Source organism: Triticum dicoccoides, chromosome 2A, assembly GCF_002162155.2.
Source record: "Triticum dicoccoides isolate Atlit2015 ecotype Zavitan chromosome 2A, WEW_v2.0, whole genome shotgun sequence".
Lineage (NCBI taxonomy): Eukaryota > Viridiplantae > Streptophyta > Magnoliopsida > Poales > Poaceae > Triticum > Triticum dicoccoides.
The window spans coordinates 143824493-143849077 of NC_041382.1; positions in this window are offsets into that span (position 1 = coordinate 143824493).

Consider the following 24585-nt stretch of genomic DNA (forward strand, 5'->3'; position numbering starts at 1 on the left):
GAATGAACGACCGCAAGGGTGCTATGCTGATCATAGAGTCCGAGAAGACCGTCGTTGGAAGTCCACCAACTCAGCCGTTTAGCCTATATTTTATTATAATTGTATGCATATGTAGGTCGTGAGTGTTTTGGGTGTTCCCGCATGTGGCATTTCAAATTATCCTGAATATGTAAGACAATTATTAACCGTTGCCATTGTAAATTTGCCTCAACGGTGAGCAGAGCGCGCATGGACGCCAGAGCAGAGCGCGCCGCGACTGCCTCAACAATGAGCAACCACGTGGTCAACCTTCTGGCACCCTTTGGGAGGCGCGACGACGCATCCATCAGACACGATGGTGATATCTTGACCGTGTGTGATAGTGGGTAGACACGTACACGTACATCCGAGAACGCGGGCACACGTTTCGCGCTTCCGATGCATGGCATACAGTTGATCCAAAAGAACCGTTTGCGATGAGTCAGAACAACAGAAACGGGCTTTGTAGGCCTAGAACCATCAATAAATTTTGACCTTGTTTCTCGCCACATTGTAGATTACAATGCAATAAGTAATAGCAAATCTGTTCACACCGATCAAACTAATATGTGTTCACACTTAGCACCAGGCTATAAAAACTACCCACTCAAAAATTACTTCACAGTTCCTCTCCTCATCACCCACAAAACTGGTCTTTCCTATCAAGTCGTACCGCCATGACCGGTAGGAGGAGTTTTGGGTGGACATATAACCATGCAGCAAAGACCAAGGCCGCGAAAGCACTAGAGAGGTCCCACCGCGTAGCGGCAGTCTTAGCACATATGTCCCGTTGCACCGCGGAGCCCTCGATCAAGCTCTCACGGGCACGCGAGGGCTATCACAAGCGCACTCGCCGCGTCGGCGATCGCGACGAGCTAGCGTTGCTGAGGTCCTTGGCCGACAACAACGACATTCTCGCTGTCCTCATTAAGCAGCAGGAGCTGGTTGATGGCTTGATGAAGCTGCTCAAGATTAGTGATGCCTCGGTTGACAAGGCGACTGGCCTCATTGAGCAACTCATGGGTGGCAATGCGAAGCTCATCAAGGCGCTCGCCGAGAAGGAGGAGGAGGCCGCCGGCTAGAAGATGTTGCATGAGCAGAGCAGTGCCTCGGGGTGACACTCACAGTGGTCGTCGAGGAACTGATGGGTGACTTGAGGAAGCTCCGGATCGAGTGCGAGCAGGAGGTGGAGGAATCTGTGGCTGCTTTCAAGCAAAGTCGTGAGGAATTGAAGAAGGAGCTGGAGGATGTCGTCGCCCGACGATCCATCGACGAGTAGAGACTGCAGCGACCCAGTTCGTTGTCTGCGACTTCCTTCTTCTCTTGCCCTCATGTCTTCTGAGCTTTTCCGCATGTGGCATTTTAAATTATCCGGAATATGTAAGACAATTATTATCCACGCCGTTGTAAATTTGTCGTTATATTATCCATTGCCATTTTATTTGTCATCGTATTATCCGTTGCCCTATGTGGCATTTTAAATTAGGCCGTAATACGAGTTGAAAAGACAAACAAAGCAAATGCTAACGTTGAGTGGAGCCATGGGATCACAAGCAAACACCCTCCGTCCATGTCCTTTAATTAACCGCATGTTAAACAGCGGCTCAGTCATCATTAATGGAGAAGTTGTGAGCGAGGTGGACGGCTGGTGATGGAGGTCAAAGAGCTTGCTTCCCGGTGAGCATGGGCAGCCTTGCTGCTCGCACGTTTCCCGTCGAGCCTGCGAGGTGGACAAGATGCACGCGTCCCATCGAGCCTGCGCGACGGACTGCTCTCCGCGTCCCATCGAGCCTACATGACGAACTTCTCGCGCTCGTCCCGTTCAATCAAACAGCTGCACGCACGCCATCGAGTATGGTTAAATTTTGGCACAAAATACAAAAATGACCAATGAACGAGGGCGGAGGTGTACTATCCCATAAGAAAAGAGGGACGTGTGGCCGCACTTAAATGGTTATGGGAACACACGGTTCATATAATACAACCGTGTGCGATATTAACGTGTCAGCTATTTGTTTCAAAATGACTTCATTGGCTATTAATGTGTGTGCTGATACGTCTCCAATGTATCTATAATTTTTTATTGTTCCATGCTATTATATTATCCATGTAGGATGTTTTATATGCATTTATATGCTATTTATATGATTTTTGGGACTAGCCTATTAACCTAGAGCCCAGTTCCAATTTCTGTTTTTCCTTGTTTTTGAGTATCGCAGAAAAGGAATATCAAACGGAGTCCAATTGACATGAAAATTTACAGAGATCATTTTTGGACCAGAAGAAGCCCACGGAGCATCAAAGATGGACCAGAAGAGTCCCGAGGCCACCACGAGGGTGGGGGCGCGCCCTACCCCCTGGGTGCACCCCCTACCTCGTGGCCGCCTCGTGGACCCCCCTAACTTGTTCCCGATGCCAACGCCTCTTATATATCCCCAAACTTCCAAAAAATAACCTAGATCAGGAGTTCCGCTGCCGTAAGCCTCTATAGCCACCGAAAACCAATCTAGACCCATTCCGGCACCCTGCCGGAGGGGGGAATCCATCACCGGTGGCCATCTTCATCATCCCGGCGCTCTCCATGACGAGGAGGGAGTAGTTCACCCTCGGGGATGAGGGTATGTACTAGTAGCTATATGTTTGATCTCTCTCTCTCTCTCGTGTTCTTGATTCGGCACGATCTTAATGTATCACGAGCTTTGCTATTATAGTTGGATCTTATGATGTTTCTCCCCCTCTACTCTCTTGTAATGGTACAATGGATTGAGTTTTCCCTTTGAAGTTATCTTATTGGATTGAGTCTTTAAGGATTTGAGAACACTTGATGTATGTCTTGCATGTGCTTATCTGTGGTGACAATGGGATATTCACGTGATCCACTTGATGTATGTTTTGGTGATCAACTTGTGAGTTCCATGACCTTGTGAACTTATGCATAGGGGTTGGCACACGTTTTCGTCTGGACTCTCCGGTAGAAACTTTGGACCACTCTTTGAAGTTCTTTGTGTTGGTTGAATAGATGAATATGAGATTGTGTGATGCATATTGTATAATCATACCCACGGATACTTGAGGTGACATTGGAGTATTGATAACCCACAAGTATAGGGGATCAATTGTAGCCTCTTTCGATAAGCATGTTGGGAACTACGGTAGGGTGCGTCGACTGCAAATTAAAATTTCCTACGTGCAGAACAACCAAGAACATGCTACGGGAGATGGGTCACAGTTCGTTACCACTAGACGCACAGTGCCGTGCAGCAGAAGAAGAGTTGGGGTAGCGCGTCCAAGTGGATCGTCTCCTCCTCGTCCGATCTCCCTCGTACAACCGGTGGTCGATTCCCACGTATAGGTTCACCAGAGTGGCGCAAGTGCACCGCCTCTAATGGTATCCGCGCGTGCAGGAGGAACGTCGTGCGGCGGACTGCTAGGTCCGATCACACAACCAGCGGCGAGTGGAGGTGTCTATTCGCAACACATGCAAACCCTAGTGACAGCGCCGAAGCGATCAGCACGCGTGAGTGTGCCGCACCTCCACTATATATATATAGGCGTCCGTCACGGGCTCAACACTTGGGCCTCGCAAGGACCCTAAAGCCCATAAGTCTACTCGGCCACAATCCGAATACAGTTCGGATCACATCCGACCAGTGTCCTCGGATCCGACCTCGTAGGTTCCTTCCCTTAGGCGCGGCGCCCCTTAGGTTCAAGTCGACTTGGTCGCAGTTCGGATCACCTCCGAGCTGCACGGTTGGTAGCGGCCTCTAGCAAGGCATGCCGAACACCAAGCAGACTATGAAGCTGGTTAGCGAACCTGTACATCACACTTCCATTCCTTTTGCCACACGATATATGTTGTCGAGCTCAAGGCGAGTCTGTCATCCTTGTGCTAGCCCGACCTCTTTCTCGTTCCAGTGATGCCGACCACAAGCCGGATTATCTCATAATCCTTGTCGCATGGCCATGCTTATCCTGGTCGGATCACACGAGGGGCCCAGAGTATATCTCTCCTGATCGGAGGGGCAAATCCCATCTTGCTCGACCACGTCTCGCAGCATGGTTCTGGACAAACCCGAAACCTACCTTTATAACTACCCAGTTACGGAGTAGCGTTTGATCGGCCCAAAGTAAGTCTGTCACCATCCCAAGTACATGCGTCAGCTCAGGTCTTAGGACATAGAACATATGTTGTACTAGAGACTCACAGATGACATATCGCTGCGTCTCATAGTTGGGTCTGTCCGACTCGGACCTTATCTCGACTCGGATTCAACTATGTCGAATCCGACCAGATCCTTCCAAGTCCATATTATCCGGTTAGCATCCAATGCTCCGTGGCTAGTGAGACCAAGCCATCGACCGTGTCATATGCTAGTCTAGTTGGCTGCGCCTCCACACAACCCTTTCGACTAGGGACCTTTTAGGACAGTCATCATACAATGCATAATCCCACAAACAAGTCACGTATTTGATGATACACATCATTGATAATGTCCAAGGACTATATTTATTCATAAACACATAGGAAATATCATCATACATGATTGCCTCTAGGGCATATCTCCAACAAAGCAAGAGTGTCGAACCCAACGAGGAGCTAAAGGTAGAACAAATATTCCCTCAAGTTTTATCGACCACCAATACAACTCTACGCACGCTTGATGTTCGCTTTACCTAGAACAAGTATAAAACTAGAAGTACTTTGTAGGTGTAACTTGATAGGTTTGCAAGAATACAAAGAGCATGTAAATAAAAACTAGGGGATGTTTTAGGTAAAGAAGCAATGAAGTTAGTATAGCGAGTGTGGAAAAGTGGTGGTAGGAGTTGCGAAATTGTCCCTAAGCAATTGACTACTTTACTAGACCGATAGCAAGTTTTATGTGGGAGAGGCCACTGCTAGCATTTCATCCCTGACTTGGAATTCTATGCACTTATGATTGGAACTATTAGCAAGCATCCGCAATTACTAACGTTCATTAAGGTAAAACCAAACCATAGTATTAAGATATATTGGCCCCCCTTCAATCCCGTATGCATCAATTTCTATGCTAGGTTGAAGCTTCTGTCACTCTTTCCCTCCAATACATAGTCCTATCAACATACAACTAACCCTATGGTGTGATCCACACGCGCGCTCATATGATGGGCACCAAAGGACAGCAACATAACCACAAGCAAATTAAACCAATCATAGCAATTCACCAATTACCGGTAGGACAACGAAAATCTACTCAGACATCATAGGATGGCAACACATCATTGGATAATGATATGAAGTATAAAGCACCATGTTCAAGTAGAGGGTACAACGGGTTGCGGGAGAGTGGACCGCTGTAGATAGATGGGGAAGGTGATGAAGATGTTGGTGAAGATGACAGAGGTGTTGGTGTAGATTGCGGTGACGATGATGGCCCCAGCAGCGTTCCGTCGCCACCGGAAGAGAGGGGGAGAGGGCCCCCCTTCTTCTTCTTCTTCTTCTTCCTTGACCTTCTCCCTGGATGGGAGAAGGGTTTCCCCTTTGGTGCATGGCATCCATGGCGGTAGAGGGGCGAGAGCCCCTCCGAGATTGGACCTGTCTCTCTGTCTCTCTGTGTTTCTGTGTTCCAGATTCTGGCCTTTCACCGTTTCTTATATTCCTGGAGATCCATAACTCCGATTGGGCTGAAATTTTAACATGATTTGTATCCGGATATTGGCTTTCTTGCGGCAAAAGAAGGGCACCAACCGCCTTACGGGGTGGCCACCAGGTTCAGGGGCGCGCCCACCCTGCCTCGTGGCCCCTCGGGTATCGTCTCATGTTGATTCTTCTTCAAATCACCTATATTACAAAAAAATCTCCATAAGTTTATCCCGTTTGGACTCCGTTTGATATGGATTTTCTACAAAACAAAAAATATGCAACAAACAGGAACTGGCACTGGGCACTGGATTAATATGTTAGTCCCAATAATAGTATAAAAAGTTTCCAAAAGTATATGAAAATTGTATAATATTGGCATGGAACAATCAAAAATTATAGATACAACGGAGACGTATCAGCATCCCCAGGCTTAATTCCTGCTCGTCCTCGAGTAGGTAAATGATAGGAAACATAATTTTTGATGTGTAATGCTACCTAGCATAATCTTGATCATGTAATCTAACCATGGCATGAATATTAAGACTCAAGTGATTCAAAGCAATAGTCTATCATTTGACATTAAGACAATAATACTTTAAGCACACTAATAAAGCAATCATGTCTTTTCAAGCAATTGTTTCATACTTTTGACGTTCCCAAAGCTTTTCAACTTTCACGCAATACATGAGCGTGAGCCATGGACATAGCACTATAGGTGGAATAGAATATGAGGATGGAGGTTGTATGGAGAAGACAAAAAGGGAGAAAGTCTCACATAGACGTGGCTAATCAATGGGCTATGGAGATGCCCATCAATTAATGCCAATGCGAGGAGTAGGGATTGCCATGCAACGGATGCACTAAGAGCTATAAGTGTATGAAAGCTCAAACTAGAAACTAAGTGGGTGTGCATCGAACTTGCTTGCTCATGAAGACCTCGGGCATTTGAGGAAGCCCATCATCGGAATATACAAGCCAAGTTCTATAATGAAAATTCCCACTAGTATATGAAAGTGATAACTCAAGAGACTCTCTATATGAAGAACATGGTCCTACTTTGAAGCACAAGTGTGGTAAAAGGATAGTAGCATTGCCCCTTCTCTCTTTTTCTCTCATTTTTTTTATTTTTTTATTTTTTGTTTTGGTGGGATTCTTTGGCCTCTTTTTTTATTTGGGCTTCTTTGGCCTCTCTTTTTTAAAAGTCCAGAGTCTCATCCCGACTTGTGGGGGAATCATAGTCTCCATCATCCTTTCCTCACTTGGGCAATGCTCTAATAATGATGATCATCACACTTTTATTTACTTACAACTCGATGTCTAGAACAAAGTATGACTCTATATGAATGCCTTCGGCGGTGTACTGGGATGTGCAATGATCTAGCGTAGCAATGACATCAAAAAACGGACAAGCCATGAAAACATCATGCTAGCTATCTTACGATCATGCAAAGCAATATGACAATGAATGCTCAAGTCATGCATATGATGATGATGATGGAAGTTGCATGGCAATATATCTCGGAATGGCTATGGAAATGCCATAATAGGTAGGTATGGTGGCTGTTTTGAGGAAGATATAAGGAGGCTTATGTGTGATAGAGTGTATCACATCACAGGGTTCCGATGCACCAGCGAAGTTTGCACCAACTCTCGAGGTGAGAAAGGGCAATGCACGGTACCGAAGAGGCTAGCAACGATGGAAGGGTGAGAGTGCGTATAATCCATGGCCACAACATTAGTCATAAAGAACTCACATACCTATTGCAAAAATCTACAAGTCATCAAAACAAAGTACTATGCGCATGCTCCTAGGGGGATAGATTGGTAGGAAAAGACCATCGCTCGACCCCGACCGCCACTCATAAGGAAGACAATCAATAAATACCTCATGCTCCAACTTCGTTACATAACGGTTCACCATACATGCATGCTACGGGAATCACAAACTCCAACGCAAGTATTTCTACAATCCACAACTACCCACTAGCATGACTCTAATATCACCATCTTTATATCACAAAACTATTGTGTTGGGAATATAACTTTCAGGTATGACCCGCCCAGGAGGGGCCGGGTCAACCCTAATGGCAGGTCGTTAAGAGAATCCCAGTAATATTCAAGGTGATAGTTTATTAAGAATTGTAAAAGGCCTAAGCCTAGAGGCGGCTTAAGGCCCAATATTGTAAACCGCCATATGTAAAGAAAGACTTGTAAAGAAAGGCATATAAAAGAAGTCACCAAGCCAGACACGTTTTATGAGCCGGCCGGGACTCTGTAGGCCACCAGGCGTCAACCTGTGTATATAAGGGGACGACCCGGCGGCGTCTTAGGACAAGAATCAACAGATCGATAGCCAAGCTAGCGGATTCGCTCCTTGGTCATCGAAACCTAGCAATACAACATCAACTGGACTAGGCCTTACCTTCACCGTAAGGGGCCGAACCAGTATAAAGCCTCTCGTGTCCTTTGTCTCGATTAACCCCTTTAAGCTTCCTAGTTGCGATGGCCCTATGACTAAGTCCTTTCGCTAGGACATCTGCCGTGACAATTCCACGACAGTTGGCACCCACCATGGGGCCAGCGCACAATGGATTTGAGTTCTTGAAGGGCAACTTCGAAGGGCTCAAGGGATACGTTGTGGGCCGGATGACCAAGAGTCCTCGCAGCAAGCTCTACATCGACGACGAAGGCTGGGGCCCCGACGCCAGCTCAATTGAGTACGGGTACCGGGTCCCCTTCGGCGGAATCCATGTCTTCATCGGGCGGATCGGCGAGCCGGGCCCTGAGCTGGACATCCGCACAGATCTCATCGAGACGGCTCAGAGAGCGAGACCCGCCCGGGCTCAACCTGCTGTGAGGTGTGCCTTCGTGGGTTGCATCCATGGAGGGGAATTTTCTGAAGGATCGGTGGATGGCGGTGAGACGGCTGTTTGCTCTGATGATGAGTTGTCCACGGGTGAGACAGAATCTTTGTATCAACTACAAGATGGCGTGCTTGGGGGCTGTTCCGATGGTAACAGTATTCCGGACCCCTTTGAGCCGCCAAATTGAGCCGAAATCTTCATGGCTGGCACTCAACCTGGTCAGAATTATATGGCCGCGGCGGTAATAACCATCGGGTCTGCAGCGGCCGGATCAGGAGACCCCGCACACCCACCGACTCAGGTACTAATGGACCTCATGGATAGGATGATGACACTGTTGACTGTTGTGGTTGAGCCGGCGGATAAGGCTCAGCATGACGGAGAGGTAGCATATGCCAAGGAAAATTTAGCAGCAGAAGATGTCAGGATGGCTGCGGAGCGGGCAGCTTTGGATGCTCGTGCTCAGCAGCTCCAAGCGGAGACTTTCCGACTCTTGGTGGATCTAAACGCGTCAAACGAGGTCATGAGGAGAAGACAACAGAAAACTCAGTCACGTCTGCCTCTGACTTACGATCCTAGGAACCTTTTCCACACACCCGGGGCCGGTCCCAACAACCCACCGGAGGAAAATCGGGTCACAACACCCAGGACGGGGGTGCAGGTTCAGCCGAGGGCCATGGAACCACCCCATGTGAACACTACTCCACCTCGTTACACGCCAGTACCACCGGGTCACTTCTCTAACCCTTTGGAGAATTTAATTGCTGCGTCGGCTCGTCTGGCGGCTCTCCCAATGGAAGGTGACTCTCCGATGGCGATCAAAACATGAAGGGTCACTGAACTTCTTCAGACAGCCCTGGCACAACAGGATGCGTCCTCTTATAGTCGAGACCGAATCCATTCAACCCCTCCCCCAAGCCGAAGCCCGAGCTATAGCAGGCATATGGACTCAGCGGCTATTTCAAGCAATGCCCAACGCCGTAACCAACCGCGCAAGCATGACCCGGCGCAAGATGGAGCCCTTAACTTGGTGGATCGGGAGAGGATCCGTCCGGAGCCTGAGCGGGCGGTTCAACTGGCAGCTGAGCAGGCGACTCATCAGGCTTTTCCGGTTTATCCAGCAACCTCTGTTGAGGCAGGAGTGGCCACAAGGAGAGGAGGTGTCCCTTGCCTGGTGCCGGCTCTACGTAATGAGCGCTTGCCAAAAGATTTTAAAGGGCCTCGTAAAGTGCCTAATTACACGGCCGACTTGCAGCCCGGGGCATGGATTGAAAGTTATGAGATGGTGATGGAGCTATTGGAGGTCAGCGATGTAGCAATGGCTAAATATTTCACTATGATGTTGGATGGAACAACTCGCACTTGGTTGAAAGGGTTGCCACCTAGCTCCATCGGCTCATGGGCGGAGTTAAAAGCCCGGTTCATTTAGAACTTCAAGGACACATGTAAGCAACCTATGTCAATCGTGGACTTGATTAACTGTAAGCAGGAGGAAGGTGAGTCCACTACCCATTGGGTGTGCTGGGTCAAGGAGATAATACATTCATCTGATAAGATGGATGCCGGCTCTGCGGTCTTAATATTGGAGAAAAAATGCCGTTTTGAACCTCTGAAGCAGAAGTTGGGCGGCTCAAGCGTGATTGTCATGACATGGGCCAGTTGATGGTGCCTCTGGTCAAATATGCTGATTCAGATAGTACCAAGGATCCCATGTCTGGTGAAGAGAAGGCAGGGAAGGGAAAAAAGAACAACAATGGCAAGGGTCACCAGCATAACCCGGCGAGTCAAGGAGGTAATAAACGTAAGGCTGACGAGTTTGTGGCTAACGCCAGTACACAGGGCAACAACCAACGGCGCAAGGGGAGGCCACGTCCTCGGTCAGGTCCCACCCTTGAGCAACTACTGAATGAACCCTGTCTGAGACACGACACCCGGGAGAAGCCAACTACCCATCCGTGGAAGGAGTGTATGATCATGAAGGCGTTTAAAAATTCCAACATGTTCGATGGTAACCACGGACCTGGCGGCGGTTCAGGCGGTGGCGGCTTTCATGGCCCGAGCGCCGGCTCAGGCGGAGGCAGTTTTCACGGCCAGGGCCATCCAGGTAACCAAGGTGGTTATAATCAGCAATCTGGCCAAAGTAATCAGCAGCAACAACAGCAACAGTCCGGGTATCAGAGTAACCCAAAATAGCTGAACAGTGGGTGGTACCACGTTTTTACCACTAGTTTGTGCAAGAGGGACCAGAAACTTCATAAGAGGGCTATAAACGTTGTTGAGCTGGCGGTTCCACATTATTTGAGATGATCAGAACAACCTATTGTATGGAGTAGGGAGGATCACCCTCCATGGGTTGATAATCCGGGTCACTTGGCATTAGTGGTGGCGCCTCAGGTTGGTGGATATAAGTTTACTAAGGTGCTCATGGACGGAGGCGGTAGCATCAACATCCTCTATTATGAGACATTTCTTCGCATGGGGTTGACTGACAAGAGTCTTAAACAATCCAACACTATTTTTCATGGTGTTGTACCTGGTAAGTCAGCATACCTAGTCGGTAAGATTGAGCTGGAAGTAGCCTTCGGGGATGAATACGATTCTAGGGCTAACAAGTTAACTTTTGAAGTGGTCAAGATCAAAAGCCCATATCATGCCCTGTTTGGACGGCCGGCTTAAGCCAAGTTCATGGCTCAGCCGTGTTATGTATATCTGCAGCTCAAGATGCAGGGTTTTAAAGGCACCATCACAGTACATGGAAGCCGGAAAATAGCCCTGGAATGTGAAGAAGGTGATGCTGCTTATGCTGAGTCTGTTTGTGCAATAGAGGAATTAAAGTTTTATAAAGATAATGTTGACCCGACAGACATGACGTCTTTGAAGAAGGCAACTACGGAGCATGAACCGGTGTTGAAATTCAAATCAGATGATGACACCAAGATGGTTGATTTTTTGCCTGGCGACTCATCAAAACAGTTCATTATCAGTGCTAACTTGGATCCAAAATAGGAAAGCATGCTCATCGAGTTCATCTGTGAGAACCGGGACATCTTTGAATGGAAGCCTTCTGACATGCAGGGTGTCCCGAGAGAACTCGCTGAGCACATTCTCAATATTGATCCGAAATTTAAGCCGGTCAGGCAGTTTCTTCGACGGTTTAACGAGGAAAGGCGCAAGGCGATTGGAGAAGAGGTGGCCGGGCTCTTGGCGGCCGGGTTCATTGTTGAAGTTTTTCACCCGGAGTGGTTGGCTAACCCGGTGCTTGTACTAAAAAAGAACGGCACCTGGCCTATGTGTGTGGATTACACCGATTTAAATAAGGCTTGCCGGACTGACCCTTTTGCTCTCCCTCGTATTGATCAGATCATTGATGCTACGGCGGGTTGCGAGCGTTTGAGTTTTTTGGATGCCTATTCGGGTTATCATCAGATCAAGATGGCAGTTAAGGACCAGGAGAAGACAACTTTTATCACTCTATTTGGAGCCTTCTGCTATGTGTCTATGCCTTTTGGGCTCAAGAGTGCCCAGGCGACTTATCAACGATGTGTGAAGAATTGCCTTCACAGTCAGATTGGGCGTAATGTTCATGCTTATGTGGATGATATAGTGGTGAAATCCAGAGAGAAGGAAACCTTGGTAACTGATCTGAAGGAGACCTTTGATAACCTCCGGGTCTACAAGATGATGCTTAACACAGCCAAGTGTGTTTTTGGAGTCCCAGCTGGCAAACTTTTGGGTTTTTTGGTGTCTAACCGAGGTATTGAGGCTAACTCAGAGAAAATTAAGGTGATTACATCTCTAGCTAAACCAGCATGCATCAATGACGTTCAGTGGTTGGCGGGTCATGCCGTAGCCTTAAGCCGGTTCATAAGCCGGTTAGGGGAAAAGGCGATGCCTTTGTATCAAATGATGAAGAAGGCGGATGACTTTGTCTGGAGTGACGCTGCTAACTATGCTTTTGAGGATCTGAAGAAACAGCTCGCTGAGCCACCGGTTCTTGCTGCTCTGGTTGAGAAAGAGCCATTGTTGTTGTATGTGGCTGCTAACTCACGTGCTGTCAGTGTGGCCATTGTTGTGGAGCGCAAGGAGGCTGGCAAGGAACATCCGGTCCAACAGCCGGTTTACTACATCAGTGAGGTGCTCATTGAATCTAAACAAAGATATCCACATTGGCAGAAGCTTGTTTATGGGGTGTTCAGGGCAAGCCGGAAGCACAAGCATTACTTTCAGGGTCACCCAATCACTGTGGTTAGCTCTGCTCCTCTAGGAGACATTATTCAAAATAGAGAAGCCACAGGACGAGTCGCCAAGTGGGCTATTGAACTTGGGTCTCATGGTTTGAAGTATGTGGCACGTACTGCGATCAAATCTCAAGCGTTGGTTGACTTCATTAATGACTGGACAGAGTTGTAGATACCAGAGGAGAAACCAGACAACACATATTGGACGATTCACTTTGATGGGTCCAGACAATTGGAAGGCTCGGGGGCTGGAGTTGTTCTAACTTCTAGAGGTGACAAATTTTGTTATGTGTTACGATTGATGTTTCCTTGCACTAACAACGTAGCTGAGTACGCGGCCTTGGTTCATGGTCTTCGAATGGCTAAGAAAATGAGCTTAAGCCGGGTACGGTGCCTAGGTGACTTAGATCTGGTGGCTCAACAAGTGTCAGGCAAGTGGGATTCTAAGGATCCTCTCATGGCGGCTTATCACTGCGAGGTCAATGTTGTTGCAGGGCATTTTAAGGGTTATCAAGTGGAACACATTGACCGCAGAAAGAACGAAGCGGCCGATGCCTTAAGCCGGTTGGGATCTCACTATAAGCCGGTGCCACCTAACACCTTTTTAGATGTTTTACATAACACGTCTGTTAAGTTGCCTACAGAGGAAGATTTGGCCATTCCTGACCAAGAGGGACAGTTGGTGGCGGCTCTTCATGTCATTCCAGATTGGACAGTATTGTTCTTGGCTTACATGACCCGGGGCGAGTTGCCAGAGGACGAGACCCTGGCCCGACAGATAACCCAGCAGTCTAAGTCAATGCAATTTCTGATGGTGAGTTGTATCACCGCAGCGTCACTGGGGCATTTCAACGATGTGTCTCTCCTGAAGAAGGTCAAGAGATTCTTCGTGAGATCCATGAGGGAGATTGTGGCCATCATGCCAGCTCAAAATCTCTAGTGTCCAAAGCTTTTCGTCATGGTTCTTACTGGTTAATGTCTCATGTTGATGCAGAGTATCTGGTCAGTAGGTGCGATGGATATCAAAAGTTCGCACGATGAGCACACATACCGGCTTAAGAACCGCGGATGATTCCAATCACTTGGCCGCTTGCAGTTTGGGGGCTTGATATGGTTGGACCTTTCAAAAGATCCAAAGATAAAAAGACACATCTTTGGTTGGCAGTTGACAAATTCACAAAATGGGTTGAGGCAGAGCCAGTGAGCAAGTGTGATGCAGCCACGGCGGTTCAGTTCATGAAAAAGGTGATTTTTCGCTTTGGTTTTCAACACAGGATTATAACTGAGAATAGCACTATGTCCCAAGGTGCTACGGAGGAGTTTTGTCAACGTGAGCATATCCGGCTTGATGTTTCTTCAGTAGCTCACCCCCAATCTAATGGTCAAGCTGAGAGAGCAAATCAGGAAATTTTAAAAGGTCTCAAGCCCCGGCTTACGGTTCCTCTACAATGAACACCAGATTCTTGGGTAGAGGAGTTACCTTCGGTGCTATGGAGTATCAATACCACTCCTAACAGGTCTACAGGTTATACACCTTTCTTCATGGTTTACGGAGCAGAAGCAGTCCTGCCTAGTGACATCCGTCATGACTCGCCCCGCGTGGAGGATTACGTTGAAGCTAATAATGAACAAGCCCGACAGGATGCACTTGACTTGTTAGATGAGGAACGAGATTTGGCAGTAGCCCGATCAGCAATTTACCAACAAGACCTGCGCCGTTATCACAACCGCCGGGTTAAAACTAGAACCTTTCAAGAATGCGACTTGGTGCTCCGGCTCATCCATGATCAGACCGACGCACACAAGTTATCCCTACCTTGGGAAGGGCCCTTTGTGGTCAGTAAGAACTTAAACAACGGGTCATATTACCCCATTGACGTTCGAGGGCACAAAGACTCACGTAAGTTGGAGGAGGAGACCCGCTGACCGTGGAACATCGCTCAGCTTCGGCCATACTATACTTAAGCCACCGGCTCTCATCATGTACATACTTTGACGTTGTATATATTATGATAAGTAATAAAGCAGGACCTCTGTCCTTTTCCCTGTAAATGATCATATATCTTTATTATTTTCATTATTCAAAATGACCAAAAGGGTGTTGATCGTATCCGAATCTAGCTTAACCCTTTTGGTCCAGCTCATGATCGTATTCGAATCTAGCTGTAAACCCCATGGTCACTTGGGGGCTTCCTGTTCAAACATAGGTCGTATTCGAACCAAAAAGAACTTAGCTATCATAACCCTCTTGATCGGCTCAAAGCCAAACTCACTAGGGGGCTTCTTGATCGTATCTGAATCATAGCTTAACCCCTTTTGGGTCCGACTTGGATCGTATTCGAATCAGGGTCGTTAAAAACCTCTCAAGGTCTTTTGGGGGCTTCCTGTTCAAACATAGGTCAAATTCGAACCAAAGAGAACATAGCTGTCGGTACCCTCTTGATCGGTGCAACGCCAAAGCCACTGGGGGCTATATGATCGTATTCGAATCTTAGCTTAACCCCTTTGGTCCGGTTTACTGATCGTATTCGAATCAGAAGCCTCTAGTTTTTATTTAGATGTTTTGATTTACATTGTCTGAAGCCTAGTATTTTTGTCTTACTGTTTTTATCATCTCAAATCTAACTGTCAGTATGGTTTCAAATTAAACTGGCTCTGTTATTTGACAATGAATTGCCAAGGCATAACAGTCATCAGACATATGGAAGTATTGACTTCTACAAAAGATTGGGTTATCAACCTCATCATCCTGGTCATGCAAACCGGCAGTCCAGATTCAAAGAACACATGTATGACAGTGTCATTCATGAATAGGTTTCTCTGTGTTTTTTCGTTAATCAAAGGTTTTTTCAGCCTTGTTTGTCTTACATCCGGTTCTGTCTTTTCCACTATGATACTTTCATAAGTCATATACCGGGTGTTTTGACCCGAACGGTGCTAAACCGCCAGGACAACTTTTTAATTTTTTACAGGAACAGAGTTAAAACATTCCAGATGTTATCATGGATGTGCTGCATATATATATCGACATCATTGGCAAAGAGTCATATGCAACATTTTATGCACGATGGCATAGGCAAAACATGCAGTTTTCAAACTAATCTATTACAAGGCTTTGAAAGCCCAAAAGATGGTTATGACTCTCCCCTCGCCGGTTCTTCTCCCTCTACTGGTTGGAAGCTAGGATTGGACCAGTCAAAGCCGTTCAGAGTAATGAACTCTGCTTCATCGTCAATCAGGCCGACTGGGTCGACTTCCGGAGCAAAAGTGTGTTGACGAACCGGCGGGATAAGATATGTCACCTTATAATAGGGAGTCGCCATCTTCTTATTCTCCATATCAAAACCCGACTGATATTTGTCGATGTTGGTTTCCTCTCCAAGAATGGTAGCTTGAGGACGAACTCCCCTCACACAGGCAATAAAGTCATCTTGCTCAAATGGAGTCCTGTCTTCCTTCATGGTAGGGTACCCCTTAGCCATGTCCACCGGGTCTAAATCTGGCACCCAGGCTTTGGAGCAGCTCAGGGCAGTCAGGGCTCCGGCTCTGGCACATGATCGTTTGACCTCTGGAAACCTGGCGGGTAAGATCGATAACGTCTTAAAGACATCACTCAAACGGTTGGGTCCTTGGTTGGTAGGGGAGATAGTAGCAAGTGCTCGTTGAGCGCCAGTATACAATTGCTCCACCAAGGTATAAACCGCCTTCAGTTTTGTCACACTGTCTTGGCTCAGATTTTTACTTCGTGGACCTGTGAGTGTTTTTAATAAAGGCTCAGCAGGCGGCTTATATTCCTGGTCAAAATAAAGTATAAGTGATTAATACAAATGCCTTACTGAAGATGGCGGAGACCATTTGAGACACACGGTTTTTTAAGCCGGTGAGCTCCGTGGTAACCTCCTCTAGAGCTGCCTCTGCTGTCTCGGCACATTGTATCAGCAAGGTCTTTTCTTCGGCCCAGGATTTCTTTTTTGCAGCTAAGCTGGTCTTCAATTTCTCAGATTCAGAGAGGCTCAATTGGAGTTTAGAGTTAGTAGTCTTTATCTCTGTCTCTTGCTCCACCAACCGGGTCTTGGCATCCGTCAATTGAGAGCCCAACTCAGATAAGGTGTTCTACAAAACATTCACAGGTGAGTCAAGACTTAAACTAAAAGTTATAAGGGTTCAAGTCTCAAGTACTTTGCACTGCAATACCACTTGACACTTGGGGGCTAATGTCTGCCAAAGCAATTTTTATGATTTTTATATGTTTCAAGTCCCAAGGGTTTTACAAAGTAACAACGCTTGGCACTTGGGGGCTAATACATGATATTCAGAATGTTTTTTAAGATTGAGCCAGATCACAATACTTATTGGGACTAGTAAAAGATAGTTATGCAATTAAGTAGCGGTTCATTTATGATAAATTGAGCCGGCCCTTGGGGACTATAGGTGAAGTTTACACTACTCTATTGGACTTTCAAAAAACCTAGAGACAAAGTATCAACTTATATCATAAAGTCTACAGATCATTCAAAGTTCATCATCTGAAGACTTGGGGGCTGGCAGAGTATAAGTAAACCAGAGAACATACCTCATATTTTAGCTGCAATTGTTTGACCATCTCGATTTCCGAGTCATTGCTGGAGTGCACATGACTGAGATAGCCGGACAGTACATCATTGGCATTGAGGTGAGCGTAATGGGAGATATCAAACCACACTTTCTGACTCTCTAAAGCCTCTTGCTTAGCAGTATGCCGGGCTAATACAGTGGGGTTCCCCGGTTCAACAAACCGACTACCGGTAATCAAAACGCAGTATCAGAAGTTGTTGGCGGGTTAGCTGAGCTAGATGGTTCAGTAATGCTCGGATTAAGGGTGGTCTCGTCGGCTGACAACTCAGGAGGGTCCAATTGAGTATGAACAACCGGGTCTTCTGGTGTTTCAGTTTGAGAGGGCGTTGGCATGGCCGGCTCAGGTGCAGGAACTGTCGGGTCTTCTGTCGGCTTAATCACCTTAGCCTTCTTGGATTTGGCTTGACCGCTGAGAAAGATTTTATGAGACAATTAGTATAATAATGCAGTCTTTAAAAGATACAGAGGAAAGATGATTTTTCCTTACCCAGGAGCAGTTTTGAAAGCCGGAAATTGAGTCTGAGATGAGTCGCCAGAAGAGCGAGAAACCTCCTGCAAAGGTAAAATAAAGTTAGTGATGCAAGGGAGTAGATCCATTAATGGAAGCAAAAGACAAAGATGAAAGAAACCTTATTTTGGCGTTTTCGAGGAGTTTGTTGTAAATTGGAAGGCGGTTCATCATCGTCATTAGTCTGGGCCTGACGGTGGCTCTCATGTTGCCGCTTTTTAAAAAGAAAATGAGGGTCCAAATAAGCCAAAGGGTGCGAAAACCTTAATTTTCGGGTTACTCGTCGAAGTTTCTGTCTTGGCAAAGGGGCTGAGTCAGAGGAAATAGTTACCTCTTCTTCCACGGCCTGGCTGGCCCCCGTGTCGTCCTGGCAATAGTCAGTGTAAATAAGGTAGTTAAGAAACTAGCCAAGGGAGTCAAGGGCTACCTCCGACTCAGAAGCATCATCCAGGTGGAATAAGTCAGATGCAGTCTTCTTCTTAGGCCTTCGGGTCGTTTTCCTGGCAGTTATGGCAGCGGCTCTGGCCTTCTTGGCAGCTTCATGCATACTTGGCCTTCCAGAAGTCAGATTTGGCCTGTAAACAAATAAACATGTTAAAAGGTCATGCAAATACTTAAACTACTGAGGAAAACACAAAAAGAGGAAGAGGTCAGGGATTTTCACCTCTGGTGCCGGGTTAAGTTTGCAGAAGGGGTTTAACCCAACCTTACTGCAGTCCTTGTATTTGCCGTTCACAAGGATGGTTGACATTGCAAAAACGTCTTCTTCAGTCAATTGAACAGAGCTATAATGCAGAGAGTCATTTGGGCCTCCGCCATACTCATACATTAACTTGGATCGGCGGCTTAGAGGGATGACCCGCCATGCGATCCAGCAACTGATCAGGTCAACTCCAGTTAAGCCATTCCCCAATAAAGCTTGAATCCTTCTAATAGATGGAATAAACTTCTTGCGTTTAGCAGCAGTAAGCTTATCAGGGAGCACAAACTTGGAATCCAGACGCTCCACGCGATAACCCGACAGTGGTTTTTCATTGGCTGGTGACGTATCTTGGCAGTAGAACCAGGTCTGATTCCAATCTTTGGGATGGCTTGGTAAGACTATTAAGGGAAAGACGGCGCCCTGTCGGCGCTGAATTGAGATTCCACCAAGCTCCAAACTAAGGCCGTTGGTGCATTCGTTCTGGCGGTTCAGATAAAAGTATTCTCTGAAGAGTTCCAGGCCGGTTCTTCTTGAAGATATACCTCACAAAGAACTTGAAAATTGCAGATATTGGATATAGAGTTGGGTCCAATGTCTTGTGGGCGAAGCTTGAAAAAATGCAGAACGTCTCGAAAGAACTTTGAGCCGGGCGGTGAGAAGCCCCGGTTCATGTGATCAGTGAAAATGATAACTTCACCGTCTTTGGGCTGAGGCCGTTCTTCGTCTGGGTCAGGAGCACGATAAGACATAACGTTTTTCTCTGGCAAAAATCCTATGGTGACAAATTCCTTCAAGGTATCCTCAGTAACTATGGAAGGGACCCAGTTGCAGATTGTTGGCGCTTTGGAAGACATGATGAAAGGACAGAATGAAAAGAAAGTGATGTGCCGGTTCAATTCAATGATGAAATTAGAAGTTAAATGATGATGGTACAAATAAGTAATGGCGTCTTAAAATAAGGGCTAATGACATATAAAGGAAAAGTGAGCCGGCGTGATAAGCCGCCATGACTAAAGATATTCAAAGGATGCCAGAAACAAAATTGGCTAAGTGTTGACACAAACAAGTTTACCAAGCTGCCACTATTATTTTGGATCAAATGGCCGTTCCGAAAAGATAATATTCTAGACCTAAAAATCTAGTACAGATGAGTTCGTGAGTTATAATGAGGCCTCTGTACAGGAAAAAGGGATCTACTAGTATAAAAAATGGACACAAAACAACTACCGCACGAGTTATGTGTGCCTTTTTGGACCAGAAGAGGCTGCGGAGGAGGAACTATGAAGAAACTGTGATGAACTATGAAGAACATATAGAAACCCTAATGCGGATCTAAGGGGCAGGAAGGTGAACACTTACAGCCACGGATCTTCTGCGGAGGGTCACCGCCGTTTCTCTAGATCGATTCAGGTTGATGCAGCGGTCGAGGTCGAGGAAGACGAGGTGCTTTGCAATGGCGGTGGGGCTCGAGCGGCAGTAGGGTTGCGAGAGGAAGAAGATGAAGAAAGGGAAGAGTAAGGAAAGACCTGGTCGTGCCTATTTATAAGGGGATAAGCGAACAGGTAGGCACAAAAATCGAGGAAGACCAAATAATGATTATCCAGCTAAATGGATGCCTCGATTCTCGGAAGACATTTAAGGATAAAGAACTGTTGGAGATGACGTCATGGCAGATTTTCATATTTTCTGAAGATGACGTCATGGCGGGTTACAAGAGCTTTTATAGACAAAGGAAGATGGATTTCATCTAAATGTTGAAGGTTGACAAGAACAAGGTTCAAATCAACCTGGGGCCTAATGTTGGGAATATAACTTTCAGGTATGACCCGCCCAGGAGGGGCCGGGTCAACCCTAATGGCGGGTCGTTAAGAGAAGCCCAGTAATATTCAAGGTGATAGTTTATTAAGAATTGTAGAAGGCCTAAGCCCAGAGGTGGCTTAAGGCCCAATATTGTAAACTGCCATATGTAAAGAAAGACTTGTAAAGAAAGGCATATAAAAGAAGTCACCGAGCCGGACACGTTTTATGAGCCGGCCGGGACTCTGTAGGCCACCAGGCATCAACCCGTGTATATAAGGGGACGACCTGATGGCGGCTTAGGACAAGAATCAACAGATCGATAGCCAAGCTAGCGGATTCGCTCCTTGGTCATCGAAACCTAGCAATACAACATCAACTGGACTAGGCCTTACCTTCACCGTAAGGGGCCGAACCAGTATAAAGCCTCTCATGTCCTTTATCCCGATTAACCCCTTTAAGCTTCCTAGTTGTGATGACCCTATGACGAAGTCCTTTCGCTAGGACATCTGCCGTGAAAATTCCACGACATATTGCAAGGAATTAAACATATCATATTCAGTGATCTACAAGTTTTATGTAGGATTTAATGACTAACCATGTGAATGACCAATTCCTGCCATCTCTCTAAATAGATATAAGTGAAGCAAGAGAGTTCAATTCTTTCTACAAAAGATATGCCCTAGCTCTAACAAATATAAGTGAAGCAAAAGAGCATTCTACAAATGGCGGTTTTCTATGTGAAGAGAAACAGGCAATCCAGACTTCAAATGATATAAGTGAAGCACATGAAGTGTTCTATAAAGCCATACTCAAAATATATAAGTGAAGTGCAATGAGCCTAGAAATCATCCATGGACTATCTCATACCAGCATGGTGCATCAAATAAAAGTGAAAACTAAATGCAAAAGATGCTCCAAGATTTTCACATATCGCATGAACAAAACAAATCCGAAAACATACCGATACTTGTTGAAGAAAGATGGGATGCCTTCCGGGGCATCCCCAAGCTTAGACGCTTGAGTCTCCTTGAATATTTATCTGGGGTGCCTTGGGAATCCCCAAGCTTGAGCTCTTGCCTCTCCTCCTTCTCCTCACATCGAGACCTCCTCGATCTTCGAACACTTCATCCACACAAAACTCAACAGAAAGCTCGGTAAGATACGTTAGTATAATAAAGCAAATCACTACTCTAAGTACTGTTGCAAATCAATTAATATTTTTTTTGCATTGTAACTACTGTAATATAACCTTTCCATGGCTTAATCCACTGATAGAAATTGAAAGTTTCATCAAAACAAGCAAACTATGCATCAAAACAGAATCTGTCTGAAACAGGAAAATCTGTAGTAATCTGAACATTCACCATACTTCTGGTACTCCAAAAATTCTGAAAAAATTAGGAAAAATAAACAATTTGTACAGGAAGACATTGCAAAAAGTTTCATAACCATTTGAAGTTCCAGTAGAAAAAATGTAAAATCGCGCACTACAACCAAAGTTTCCGTTTTGCACCGCACAAACCAACAAGCAATGTAAACATCCTAAAGGCAAATCTTGGCACATTATTTTTGTTTTTAAACTTTATAAAAGCACACAATAGAAATAAATGACTCTCTAAAACTTCCGGGTTGTCTCCCTGGCAGCGCTCTCTTTTAAGCCATTAAGCTAGGCATATAGTGCTCAAGTAATGGATCCACCCGGATCCCAAGGTATATCAAAGACAATTTTAATTAACAATGATTTGTGATTTAGTAGTGAGCACAAAGTAACATATATCATGCAACAACGAAGTGTAACTCTCTTCCTATGCATCGGCATGTCATAAAAGAACAATTCATACATAGTAAAGGCCAATGCATAGTATAAACAGTTTCTTGCAATTTTATCTTATTGGAAACATGGAGAGGCAGAGATGTTGTTCCTCTCTCATAATAATTGCAAGTAGGAGCAGCAAGCACATGCATATTATATCTATGAAAATCATCATGTGTAGTAGTAAAATTCAACCCATCAATATAATCCTTAATAAGGGCAAACTTCTTCGATATAGTGTAGTCGGGAGAATTCAAAAAGATAATAGGACTATCATGTGTGGGTGCAATAGCAACAATTTCATGTTTAATATAAGGAACTATAGCAAGTTCATCTCCATAAGCATAATTCATATTGGCATATTGGCCACAAGCATAGCAAGCATCATCAAAAAGGGATATTTCAAAAGAATCAACGGGATCATAACAATCATCATAGCAATCATCCTTCGGTAAGCACGAAGGGAAATTAAACAATGTATGAGTTGAAGAGTTACTCTCATTAGAAGGTGGGCACGGGTAGCTAATCTGCTTTTCCTCCTTTTGTTCTTCGCTCTCCTCATCATCTTTTTCATCCAATGAGCCCATAGTTTCATCAATTCCTTCTTTCATAGACTCCTGCAAAATATTAGTCTCTTCTTGGACAGCGGAGATTTTCTCAATAAATTCATCAATATCATAATTGTATTTATAATTCTCATAGCAATATTTAAGGATAGCTAAATTTTCAGGTCTATAAACCGAATCATCAAAACCTTCAAACTCTTTAAACAAAGATTCAATTTCACAAGCACCCTTAAAAGCAACAAATTCTTCTATTCGTTCCACATCATAGTAATCATATATAACATTAGCATAAGGAGCTAAGGTTTCATTATCATTAAATTCGCATGAAAAGGGAATGTGTGGAGCCTTCATCCTATAGCAACAAGTATAATCATATCTCAAGCATAGTTGGCGAGCATACCAATGCAACATATAAATTTGATCCCATAATAGTTTCCCTTTTTGTGTCAAGCAATAATCCCTAAAGTATTCATGTTGATCCAATGTGTCTCCCATTATATAATTGAATGAGGTTTTCTTAGGATTATTAAAGTAGTGCATAATATCTTTCACATAATGAGCATCGAGGGTTTTAGGAGGTTCCCCATCTCCATGAGTAGCAAGTAAACCTAAATTTTTTGGTATTGCATGTTCCATATCCATAAGTAAAGATAGAGAACAACTTAGAACAGAAAATAAAATCCACTTAGTGATAAAGCAAATAAGCACACACAAGAATATTCACCCCACACTATAACTCCCCGGCAACGGCACCAGAAAAAGGTCTTGATAACCCACAAGTATAGGGGATCAATTGTAGCCTCTTTTGATAAGTAAGAGTGTCAAACCCAACGAGGAGCTAAAGGTAGAACAACTATTCCCTCAAGTTTTATCGACCACCGATACAACTCTACGCACGCTTGACGTTCGCTTTACCTAGAATAAGTATAAAACTAGAAGTACTTTGTAGGTGTAACATGATAGGTTTGCAAGAATATAAAGAGCATGTAAATAAAAACTAGGGGCTGTTTTAGGTAAAGAAGCAATAAAGTTAGTATAGCGAGTGTGGAAAAGTGGTGGTAGGAGTTGCGAAATTGTCCCTAAGCAATTGACTACTTTACTAGACCGATAACAAGTTTTATGTGGGAGAGGCCACTACTAGCATGTCATCCCTGACTTGGAATTCTATGCACTTATGATTGGAACTATTAGCAAGCATCTGCAACTACTAACGTTCATTAAGGTAAAACCCAACCATAGCATTAAAATATATTGGCCCCCCTTCAAACATGTATGCATCAATTTCTAGGCTAGGTTGAAGCTTCTGTCACTCTTGCCCTCCAATACATAGTCCTATCAACATACAACTAACCCTATGGTGTGATCCACGCGCGCGCTCATATGATGGGCACCAAAGGAAAGCAACATAACCACAAGCAAATTAAACCAATCATAGAAAATTCACCAATTACCGATAGGACAACGAAAATCTACTCAGACATCATAGGATGGCAACACATCATGGATAATAATATAAAGTATAAAGCACCATGTTCAAGTAGAGGGTACAACAGGTTGCGGGAGAGTGGACCACTGTAGATAGATGGGGGAAGGTGGTGAAGATGTTGGTGAAGATGACAGAGGTGTTTTGGTTGATTTGTGTTTTAAGGTGTTATTCTAGTACAAACTCTAGGATAGATCAAACAGAAAGAATAGCTTCATGTTATTTTACTACGGACTCTTGAATAGATCAATCAGAAATAATAACTTTGAGGTGGTTTTGTACCCTACAATAATCTCCTCGTTTGTTCTCCGCTATTAGTGACTTTGGAGTGACTCTTTGTTGCATGTTGAGGGATAGT